Source organism: Python bivittatus, unplaced genomic scaffold, assembly GCF_059951505.1.
Source record: "Python bivittatus isolate LINGU-HERP-01145 unplaced genomic scaffold, Pbiv_v1 ctg000480_np1212, whole genome shotgun sequence".
NCBI lineage: Eukaryota > Metazoa > Chordata > Lepidosauria > Squamata > Pythonidae > Python > Python bivittatus.
The window spans coordinates 80,904,373-80,916,415 of NW_028277075.1; the positions used below are offsets into that span (position 1 = coordinate 80,904,373).

At 35.8% G+C, this 12,043-nt stretch overlaps 1 long non-coding RNA gene across 1 annotated transcript; it reads right to left on the reverse strand.

Moving 5' to 3' along the window:
- Window positions 1-7,793: 7,793 nt before the first annotated feature.
- LOC148215057 (uncharacterized) lies at window positions 7,794-10,724 on the reverse strand. Its single transcript, XR_015796909.1, has 4 exons — window positions 10,652-10,724; window positions 10,157-10,236; window positions 9,077-9,212; window positions 7,794-8,089 (listed from the first exon to the last, which is right to left on the reverse strand). It is a non-coding gene; the product is annotated as an uncharacterized LOC148215057 (long non-coding RNA).
- Window positions 10,725-12,043: the final 1,319 nt, after the last annotated feature.

Consider the following 12,043-nt stretch of genomic DNA (forward strand, 5'->3'; position numbering starts at 1 on the left):
AATAAATTCAATGGAAACTTAGTGCAAATGTTATGGACCTGTCCACTGGTAATTCTTTATTGGACATTACAATTATGGCAAATACAGCCATGGAAGGAAATTAAGAATAAAAGATGTTAATGCATTGTTAAATATATTGGAAAACTTTGGAATTTCTCAGTGTATGAAGAACTTTCCATATATTATGCTGAGGATACTGTAAAGAAAGCAATCATCTATGCCTTGAAGGACGCTTGTATACCAGACTCTAAAAGTTGGCTTAATGAAAGATATCAAGTTTCAGCCTTTGAATTGGCTTTGTACTGAAGGACAGGCAAGATTTGACAATATGATTCTGTACTGTATGGTCTTGGTACAATTAACTGTTTAAAACATGAATGATAATAATCTGTATGAATATAAAATCAAGGGCTTGAAATTGTACAATGGTAATGTAATTTTGAAATCTGAATACTTTGGAGTTTTCATTTATATTTTTTCTACTTTCATTTTTGGTTTTGTCCTTTTTTCTCTTTTTTTCTTGCCTCTTCATTTTGTTCCTTTTTGGTTTTTGGTTTTAGTTTTATTCTCTTAGTTTTTAGTTTTACTTTTTCTTTTTAAGCACATAGTTTATTTTATAACAGTTTTATAGTTATATGTTTATTATTATTAATATCTTTTAAGAAAAAGTAATTGCTTTTAAACTTCAATTAAAAATTGCAAAATAAAAATTTTAATTCAAAAAACAGGCGAACCATTTTATGTGATAACAGCTACTGAATGTGAAATAATAATAATAATAATAATAATAATAATAATAATATCAGTTGCAACCTTAGTCTTAGCTAGACTGTTGGGTACTTCAATTTAGGCATCTGAATTAAAGGGAAAATCCAGGGTTATAAAGAAATCGTAAATCCAATTGAAGAAAACTATCACCAGATCCAACACAGATTGATCCATGCATCTATGCCTTGTCTTTCTTACAGCAGAAGCCCTGCTGCCCTGAAGAACTCTAGATTACAGAAATCCAGGGCCCTTCATCCTTTCTTTATATGACCTAGGCTATCTATAAGGAAAATCTGGGATATATTGACTGGGATCACTCCTCACACTAAGCCCTAATATGATTTGGTTGTATCCATCTAGCCACTACTGTCTGCAAACTACAATGTGAGAAATGTGGATTGTTCAACAAACCATGTTATAAGCAAACAATCAGTGCTATTAGTGAACAATATAGCTCAATGAGCTATTTGGGATCTTCTGTAAAAAGGTGGTGTTTTAAAAAGGAAGTGCAAGGAACATGCAACTCCTTTCCAAGCAGATAAACTTTCAGTGAATACACAGAACATCTGGTGTGCAGAATGCTTGTTTCTAAAAATCAATTTCAGCAAAGTCAAAAACTTTAGTCTCAGGTACAGACATATGGCTTATACTCCAAAAGACTGTAGATATTTGGGAGTTTAAGAAAGTCTCTCTCTGCCTATGCTCTGAGGCATTTTCTTCTACAGTACATTGTTGTTTCATATATGCAAGGATAATATTCAAATTAAATGCTGGATCAGTTGGTCTCAAATGAGCACTGAAATGCTTAGTGACATTTTGTAGTGAAAGTCATTAGTCATCAAAATAAAATAATATTTTTTATCAAAAAAACCAAAAAAACTGAGAAAGTTGAAATATATTATAGTTGCATATAAGACCAAGTAGATGAGAAGTTCTACATATCTGGGAATTATGTGCAGGACATATGGGGTCACTGAAAGCAAACACAGATTTTATAGGTTCTCAGGCCCAAAGAAATGTTTCAGCAAACTTAAAATTCTTCTGCACAAATGGCAGAAAATGCATTCCTGTAGCCTTGAAATTATTTGTTGCCAGACCCTTAGCTCAGCTACTCTATAGCTCTCAGATCAGCCCCTATACAAATTACAAGTCACTGGAAATAGTGCAATCTAAATTCATACGAGTGCTGCTTCAAACATTTAATTGTGCATCCAGTGTAGCTTTCAGACTAGAGTTTGGATCACTGAAGATCAAGGTGCAAGCATGGCTGCTAATATTTAATTATTGCTTCAGGTGCCATTAGTTCCCTCAGGGCTGATTCCTCTTGACCTGTTTGACCAATTTCAGTTCTTGTGATCCCAGGCAGGTATGGGAAAACTTTTATCATGCAGTCTGTTGGTAGATTTCTTATACATTTTAGAATTCACTCAATTTAAGGAAATAATCAGAAAAAGATTTCTAGATATCAAACATTGAATTGAGACTAGCCTGATCTCAGAGCTCTTTAACATATGAACAGAACATGTCAGATGAAAACTGGTCAATTATATCAGCTGACTTATTTTACCATCCTATCAAAGATCCTTCCTTAGAGCCAGGTTCAATACTACTGTATATCTTCAGCAGTTCCATACAAGAAATGTAATGCTGTCCTTATGGCCTGTGCCTCTGGGGCTGTTGAATTTCTTCTTCTTGTGTTCTCAGCTGCCCCTTTTACAATGACAGGCAAGGAAAAAGAAACCTTATTTCTCCCATGTTACCACACAGTCTGGATCGCTCAGGTGAATTTTATGTCAACCTCCCCCTCTCAAATAAGCTAACCTCAATCATACACAATGTTGCCAAGTTTTGTATGGCAGTAATTAACCTCCATAAGCATAATATCAATATTTTGTATGGTTTCTTAGATAGGGTTTATACTGTTGGTGTTCAATTATTATTCTATTTCATTTTGGTTTGTTTATTGTTTATGATCTTTGACTGCATTAAACCCATATTGCATTGAAAGTGCTGAACCTGATTCATACTAAATTCTGGTAAAATCCATTTAGAAACATGTGTAATTCTTGCACTTGCATTAGGACTGAAGGTGCAGAGAAGCTCAATCTTATCAGCATGCAGACCACATCAGAAACCGCTACATTCATTTACTGGTACTGTTCTCTAGCGCTAGGAAGATAAAAAGCATAATATTTAGCTCCATGGCTCTCTTCACTATTCCCATCCATCTTGTTCTGCATGACCTAGAAATTAATCCTCTTCTGGAATTCTTTGATTTCACTGCAGCACTGGCTATGGAACCACATACTTGTAGGTTATGATTCAAGCCAGTAAGAATGCATTTTTTTAAAAGAATACTTTTTAAAAATCATAGCTGTTGAATAAACTGGCTAGAAAAGTGTCAATTTTACATTTGACTACATTTGTTGTTTTTACGACATACTTACAATGTATCATAAAAAAGGCTAGGACACAGAACACTAAAGGCAAAACAAAACAAAAACAAAATTGATATAGCAGTTATTCCCCTTTCCTCTGGAAAACTGTTCAGGTACTAGAGGTCAGTAGCAAACATTCATGGACCACAGCTGCATAAAGAGGCATTTCATCAGCAAATAACCTGAATATCTATAGCAAGGGTGCCTAAACCACAGTTGCAGAATCACATGAAACCCTCCAATTCTCTGAAAACACTCCTGATTTGTAACTTTTAACATTATAATATAGTATTATAAAATTGATTAAGTGCCATCAACTCAATGTCACCTCTTAGTAACCACACTGATAGTTTGTGTCCACAATGATCTGTGTCTTCAGTTTTACCTTGTAAATCTCTCAGTGGCGCAATCATAACTGTAGTAATCAAATCCATTCACCTTGCTGCTGGCCATGCTCTTCCTCTTTTTCTTTCAACTTTTCAAGCATTATGGATTTCTCAAGGGAACTGGATCTCCACATGTTGTGCCCAAAACACCAGCCTGGCCATTAGTGCTTTAAGTGAGGATTGTAGCTTGATTTGTTCTATGATCCACATTTGTTTTCCTGGCTGTCTATGGTATCCTTAAAAGTCTTCTCCAGAGTTTCTCCAACTTCTCCAAAGTTCAAATGTGCCAGTGCTCTTTCTATCTTATTTGTTCCAAGTTCACCTTTCATAACCACAGAGTGTCATAGGAAAAATTTACTAAATACATGGAAAAAATATTAAATACCTGATAACTAATATTACTATTTTTCTATTAATTTCAATTCAGTTTTGTCCTGGTCCCACTCACATCTTTGTTCTATTTTTCCTACAGTACTTTTTGGAGTATAGCCCTTGTCCCAAGGTCACATATCCCTGATTTCTAGGAATCATGGACCAGAAAATGTTTCATTATTTCTCATGTGTCAAGATTTTCTCAGGAACAGATTTAGTCTTCCCACTTACAAGATTCATTCATTCATTCGCTTGGTGAATAGCCATTTCACCAAGCAATTCTGGATGGCTAACAACATTAAAAACAACCAAAATATATAATAAAAATCAGAAGAAGGAAACAACACAAGAAAACCACGTATCAACACCTATAATGCTAGGGTCAACATTTATCTCACACATATTGGCTGTGTTATTTCAATAGAGATTTTTAAAACACAGCAGGTCACAATGCAAATAAAGCATGGGTTCTCAAATTTTGTGACATTGTGACTCCCTAACATTTAAAATAAGATTGACCTTTTTCATAAAATTGATAACACAAATTCAGGAATCTGCTCTAAACCGTACAATTTAACAAAAGTTAACTAAGTTGAATCCTTTCACTGTACTAGTTTGGGAATGTAAGACTGACAGGAAATATTTCTTCCATATACAGAATTTTCTTTAAACTAGATGGCATTTCTTCATAATAACAAAAGGTTAGGAAACCTGGTTCTGGTTGCTTTACTCAGAGAACTCAAGGCATGAAGAGAAATACCTTGATATCCCTGTTGAGTGTGGATGGTGAATCTATGAGTACTTAGAATTTTCTGTTATTCAGCTTTTCCTCTGCTCTTTTTAATATTGATGATATAGTAGATAATTAAAAATATTAAAAGTTTGTTAATTAAGAAGTATCAGCTGCATTCTTGAACTCACTGAACATACTTCTCCTTAGAACCGGGTTGTAAGTTACAATTTTGTGGCCAGAGTCCTCCTGAAGGAAGTATGTGTACACATACAGATTTGGGGTATATGTTCATTCATAAATCATAATTATACACATCAAGTTCCATTTAAAAAGAATCAAGTGAAGTATCATTCTTCATTAGGTGTTTAAATCCCAGTATTAGCAAATATGGTTAAAGCAGCTAAGCCCAAAACTTACATTTTTCCCATTCTGCTTTGACTGGGAAAAGTTTCTAGAAAGCCATAATCACAATCCTGTCTGATCCCATCAGACACTTTCCTTCCTGCTTTGACTGGACAAGCAGGAAAAATATGACTTTTTGGCTTAGCTATTTTAAAGTACGTGAAAATTTAATACTTCTTGCAACCTTTTCTTTTAGTTAATTGGTTTTGTTGTTGTTATGTTCAATTGATTTAATCACAATAATACATTTAGGATTTTTTTCCTTACTGTATTATCACTATTTAATATAAACTTCTTTCATTTTTCACTATTTTTTAAAAAAAGAAATAACATTCATTCTTTTATCTACAGTTCATTCTAAAGGAGACCAGTGTTATATAACAAAAAGCTTATGATATGTCTAGCTAACTGCATGTACATGAGATATATTAAACTGGGCAGTGAGGGAGAATTCTGAACGCCACCCAGAGTCACGTTTTGTGAGATGGGTGGCATATAAATATGATTAATAAATAAATAAATTTCTCCCTTCTGCTTGTGGACAAGGAAATATGGAATGGGTTATTCTTAAGAGAACATCATGCAGGAAAGCACAAATTGCTGTTTCTCAGATACAAGTCCTAGTTTCAACTACAAAAGCACACTGTTCTAGATAAAGGCCTGGTCCAGCAACTCTGTTCAGAAGAGTTGAACCTCTGCTTAAGATAAGATTCAACAAATAACTTAAACTCTAGATAGACCTCCTTCAGGATGATCTGTCCCCAAATTGCCCCCTCAGGTCTCCCAATGAGGTTCTCATCACTGCTGTAATTGGGTCCATCCACCTTGTTGCTAGGTCATTCTCTTCTCTTTCCTTCCACTTCTGGATTTTTAAAAACAACCATTTTACTAGCTGGGCTCATGCCATTGCAAATTTAATATCTACAAGTTCCAAATATTTAATGCTCCAGTGTAACTTTATTTCTATGGACATTACTTCATTCTCCAAAAACTTTCTGGATTGAGAAATAGGAATAAACAGCTCCCTAGCTTAGCTCAGAGCAATTTTTCATCTAAACTTTGTATGTAATACACAGAACGACAGATTTATTGTATATGCATCAGTTAAGAAAGTTATATAAAACATTAAATAAAATATTGTTATTGTCAACAACTGTGGACCCATTTCAACTCTCCAAATGTTCCTTTGTGTGTGTGTGTGTGACAGAGAGTTGAAGTATCAGTATTGGTGCTATACAGTAATGCCCTTTAAGACTTGACAAAGGGACAGCTGAAAAATGTAATTGTGTTTTAATAAAGAGAAAGTTGGAAGGAAGGAATGAAGTGTGTATATAGGTTACAACTGGTTTGTTCAGGGCTTGAAAGAGGAGATAGCTTACTTGACAAGACATCCTATGACACTAAGGGTATCTTAAAGGGAAGAAAAATCTGTTTCACTGTTAATATAGTGATCCTTAGTTTGCCTAAACTGAGCTTACATTACAGAAATGACATCAGTCTTCAGTGACTTCCTGCCAAAGAAACTGAACCCTAGGTACAGGCTGACACCCCCATAACTTTTCACCATTAGGAAGTAGAATGCACTTGTTCAGTGATATAAGCAGCAGGAAATACTATAGGATATGCAATCAACTTTCAGTTGATGATGCCAAACCAGGTGTGTAATTTATATACCTGAATATAAATATACATCTAAGTTGAAGGCTAGTCCAAATGCTAGTACAATTTTTGCAGTATTTGCATAAACAGTGATGGCATTGCCCACCTGTACTGAACTACATTATCCCTTATTTCAGAGGTAGACAATTGTATTTTCCATTCCTTTAGTCTTAGTAATATTATATAAAATATACATATAATTAATTTCCAATGGCTTATAAACAAATGCAGTGTCTATCTGTCCTGCTGTTTTCTGTCCAACAAGAATGAGCATCCACAGACACCTACTGCTTTTGTCAAATGATGAAAGCAGTGTTGCACCATCGTGCTATTTCGTAAGTATTCTGAGTGCAAACACTGCCACCTATTTCAAGTTCAAAACATTTCCAAAATGGTCAGAACACCATCACAGTATTCCAGTAAAGACAGAACTACCTGTTTCAAGCTTGAAATATGACATTTGGAAATTGAAATATTTCAAAGTAGACACATTTTGCATAACCCTACTAAATACACATTTTCTCCTCTTAACACCAATGAAACAGAATAAATTCCAAATCTTGTCTTATGTTTCTATGTTTGCTATGGTAGCAAGCTTCAGTTGTCTTCCAGGCTCCTAATGCTAGCAAGTTGGCATTTCTGCATTTGGACTCCTTTATTGAAACATGCCAGCACAATGCTGAGATCTGACATACACACTGTATAAAAAGGGTAGGGCTCTGATTGCATAGTCACAACCACGTACTTTCTTGACTTCTTTTACTCCTCCCTCAACAGGAAGCCCTGCTTGAATCAAATTTTTCTTCTTCTGATTTCAATTTACCTGGATTTCCTTTTTGATCCCAGCTTTCTCCTCTTTGCTCCAGTGTATTTGCTAGCTCCCTTTTGCCCAGAGATCTGCTGCAGCTTCCTAAAAGTGCAAAGCTTCCCCTCCTGGAAGCAACTCTGCCTTTTCCTTCCATGCAGAAGCTCATATCTGAGACAATGTTCTATTGGTGTCTGAGCCTGCCTGGAAGGCTCTGAGTGTAACTAAGATACACTGTTGTAGTCCTATGTTCTTAGTGGTCAGCTTGTAGATGCAATTGTGTAGTAGGATCACATTGTATAGGATAGCCATTTGGGTGCAGAAGAAGCAAAGGGATTTTTCACACTGCCAGACTTGTGGCAGCTTGGAGTGGAAAATGATTACCAATGGTTTTGGACTGTGTGGCTACTTTTAAAATACTGGGGAATGGTATTTGTTGTGGTGTAGAAGTACCATGTTAACAGTGATCAAGCAAACTATAATACAGCTGCTGCCTGAACTGTAAACAGATGCTCCAATTTTCATTCTGTAGGAAAGAAGATTGGAAAAAATGAGATCTTTCTGTATTCAATTTGCTTATCTCACCACCACCACTGTGAAAATATATTTTAAAATATACAGAGAAATGAACTAAGCATTATTCTAAAGAAATGGCACTGTCGAAAAAAACTTATCACAAGCATTTTTTCCCATTTCATCATTCTAATATGACAGGAATCAACAAAGTATTGTGTAAAAGAGTGCAAATTGAAACAAATGAAGATCATGTATAATTCTACTTTTAGTTTGCTTCCAATGAAGGCACCACAATAAATTGCTAGCTTGGAAGTAGCTTAGAATATGTCCTATAGCACCACCTAGCAGACTAATCTAAAAGTAAATTGTAATTATATTTTTAGGTACTCACTCCCAAATCAGTAAAACCTTTGTTTAATATCATAAGTATGCCATGAATTATGGTGCAGATGTATTTCCAATATAGTTAATTTTCTTTTCTTTCACTCTTTCTATTCTTTTACTCTTCTTTGATATCCCACTTTACATTAAAAAGGATGCAGCTAAAATTATATAAAAATGAAAACTGGAGTAAAAAAATTGATTATGTGCCATCAGATCTGTGTTAACTCTTAGCGATCATATAGATATTTTTTCTCCAGGACAATCTGTTTTCAACCTCATTCTTCATATATTTCAGTGTGCACCCACAGCCACTGAAACAGCCCATACAAATTCTGACAACCTTTCTAATGGTTGTCCTATTTTTCTCTTTCCTTCCACCTTACCCAGCATTACTGACATCTCAAAGAGCTAGATCTTCACTAACTTGTCCAAATGACCAGTAATGGTCATTTGTGTCTCAACTGAGAATTATGGATTGATTTGTTTCATTTGTTTTCTTGGCTATCCTTGGTATTCTCAGGAGTCTTCTCCAACAACAGAATTCAAAAGCATCGATACTCTTTCTATCCTGTTTTTACTTCCATAGAGTGTCACAGGGAAAACTTTTACCTACATGATTCTGATCTTCATAGGTGTAGACATTTCATAGCATCTGAGTAACTTTTTCAAGGCCTTCATTGTTACTCTACCAAATGTTAGTCTATGGCATATTTCTTGATTTCTGGTTCTTTTACTGTTGATAGTCTTTCCTAAAAGGCAGAAACTATCCATCACTTCAGTAACAACAAAAGTAGTACAATCATTTTATCAACTATAAATTCAGTATGGAAGAATTCTGACTGACCCATCTCAAAAACATTCCAGAATGTTGGACCTATCCAAATACTGGGTGGTATATAACTACTGTACATGTAATACATACATATACAAGGATATTACAGAAAATTTCAGAAAAGGGCAACCAATCAAACAATTGGAACTTTATTCTACGGAGCAAAGGCTAACTACAGGACTCACACATCATGCTCAAACATAGTTAAAATAATTACTTTTGACTTAGCATGCAATGTGAACTCCGCCAGCTGTGGTTTATTGAAGTAACAATGGTTAAGCAAACCATGGTATAGTGTGATCTGTGAATCCAGTCACAGAATCTAGAACTCTTTTGCTAATTTAAAAAAAAAAGATTAAAAAGGAACATGATAGATTTTCAGATTTGTTCAGAAAGCAGTTGACAGAGAAATAGTGAAGAACACCCATGTCAGCTAAGACCTGTTCTCTATCATCCCAGAATGCAGGATGTTGAAAAACAGACTTCAGTTACAAATGCAGGTTCCAGCTGAATGTTAGACAAAACAGTAAAAAGAATTCAACTATGGAAGGAATTACCAGAGTAGGGAAAAGGAGGGGGGGGGGTGTCACCATTACTGAATGTATTTGTAGTGATAATGTTTTTATTTGAATTCATGACCTAAATGACTTCTTCCAACTTTCTAATTCTGTGATTCTACAAATTTTTCTCCATCTTTTATCCTAGATCTTAGATTCATAAAATAAAACTCTTCAATGGAGTCAGGATTTAAAACAATAAAATTTATTCACCCATAGAAATTGTGATTGCTATTAGCTGAGATAACTTTTACAAGAAATTAGTTCAAACTATTTGTAAATGTAATGGCTATATGGTACCTACATGTTCAGAACTTGGGGCTGTAGATGGAGGGAAATAAATGGTGAGGATTATCTTCATGCAGAAAAACATCTAGTTGGCCTCTGTAGAGAAAAACAGACCTTGATTTTAGTTTCACTTATATCATTGCAGAACTGTAAAAAAAATTGTTGCAAATATGTCTGCCCAAACAGTTAAGCTACCTAAACTTAGGAAAACAAAGCACCACATATTTATATTACAAGAGAAATTAGTTTTAAATGCTGTATTTTATTAAGTAATGAAATAATTTATCTAAGCTACTAATCCTTCCATTCTACTCCATACAAGCCTCCTTTTAGATGTGGCACCAATCCCAGTGATGTGACTTCTGTGGTGCTTGGAAAGCTGAGCTGATTAACTTCTAGCTCGTTTTCTGTCTCATAAGAAACCCTGCAAAGGCAGTTTTGCAGTATTTCCTCTGGAGCTATGGGGCAGCCAGTTTCTCACTGGCAGGAACTCCAGCCTCATCCTGCCTACTGATTCATTGTGGGATTTTCCTCCTCTTCTCATCCTCCAACTTTTCTTGTGGGATGGCACTGCTGTTCCATCTGCACAGTGGCCAGTCAGAGTTTTAATCTTTGTCCTCCCTTTGAAAACAAATTGTAGCAAAGGCAAAATAAGGAAAAAATAGGGTACTGACTAGCTGCCATTTTTAACAATCCCCAATGGCTTGCTTCAGGAAGCAATGACCAGATCAAGAAGGGGAAGGAGGGGACACCTGCCAAGTGTTAAAATGCTGCATATGGTTGCAGGGGGTAGGGAAGGAAGAGAAGCCAATGGCTGTATGGAAGGGGCCAAAATCCCTTATCAGGCCAACTCCTGCCATTCAAGCCTCAAACCACAAATGTAGCAAGTCCCAAAAATAGTAACCTATTTGCTCTAAACTAAAAATAAATGTATGCATCAGTTGTAAATTAAATAATCTACATTTTCCTGTTCAGTAAGCAAGCCTCTTTCACATTAAAATACTATACAACAATTCCAGAAGAAGTTTAAAAACAAACCAAAATATCTACCATCACAAGGGAGCACCACATGACTCTTGGATTACGATGAAAAAAATTTGTGATTGGTTAGATATACTGGTCTGTTTCACTTTTTTAAAAAAATTATTTATTTATATATCAAATTGGTCACCACCCATCTCACTGAAACGACTCTGGGTGGCTCAAAGCAGAGATAAAATCAATTAAAATACAATATAAAAATAATCTTAATAATAAATATATTCCAAGAATGATGGAGAATTGGCAAATAACTCAGGGAGAGTTATCAGTGTGCTAACCACCCCCAGGGACAACTAAAGCTCCTATTGCCCCATGCAAGCTGGCAGAGCCAGATCTTTAATCTTTTCCGGAAAGCCGGGAGGGTAGTTGTCCGCAGCACCTCTGTGGGGAGAATATTCCAAAGGCTGGGGGTAACGGCAGAGAAGAGAGAAGGCTCTCCTCCTGGGCCTGCCAGCCGACATTCTCTCACTGAGGGGGTCCACAATGTGCTCTCTGCTTGACTGGGTGGGACAGGTTGATGTAACGGGGATGAGATGGTCCCTCAGGTAACCTGGACCCATGCCATGTAGAGCTTTAAAGGTTATAATCAACACCTTGAATTGGACCTGGAAGCAAACTGGCATCCAATGCAGCTCCCATAGTAAAGGTGTTATATGTGCCATCCTTGGGGCACCTACACAGCCACATGTTGAACCAGCTGTGGCTTCTGGATACTCTTCAAGGGTAGCCCCATGTAGAGTGCATTGCAATAGTCTAACCAAGAGATGACCAGGGCTACATTGCTTTATATTGTTTTACATTTATATATAAATATAAATATATTTATATTGCTACCCTGCTTTGGGATTAGTGTTAATTATGA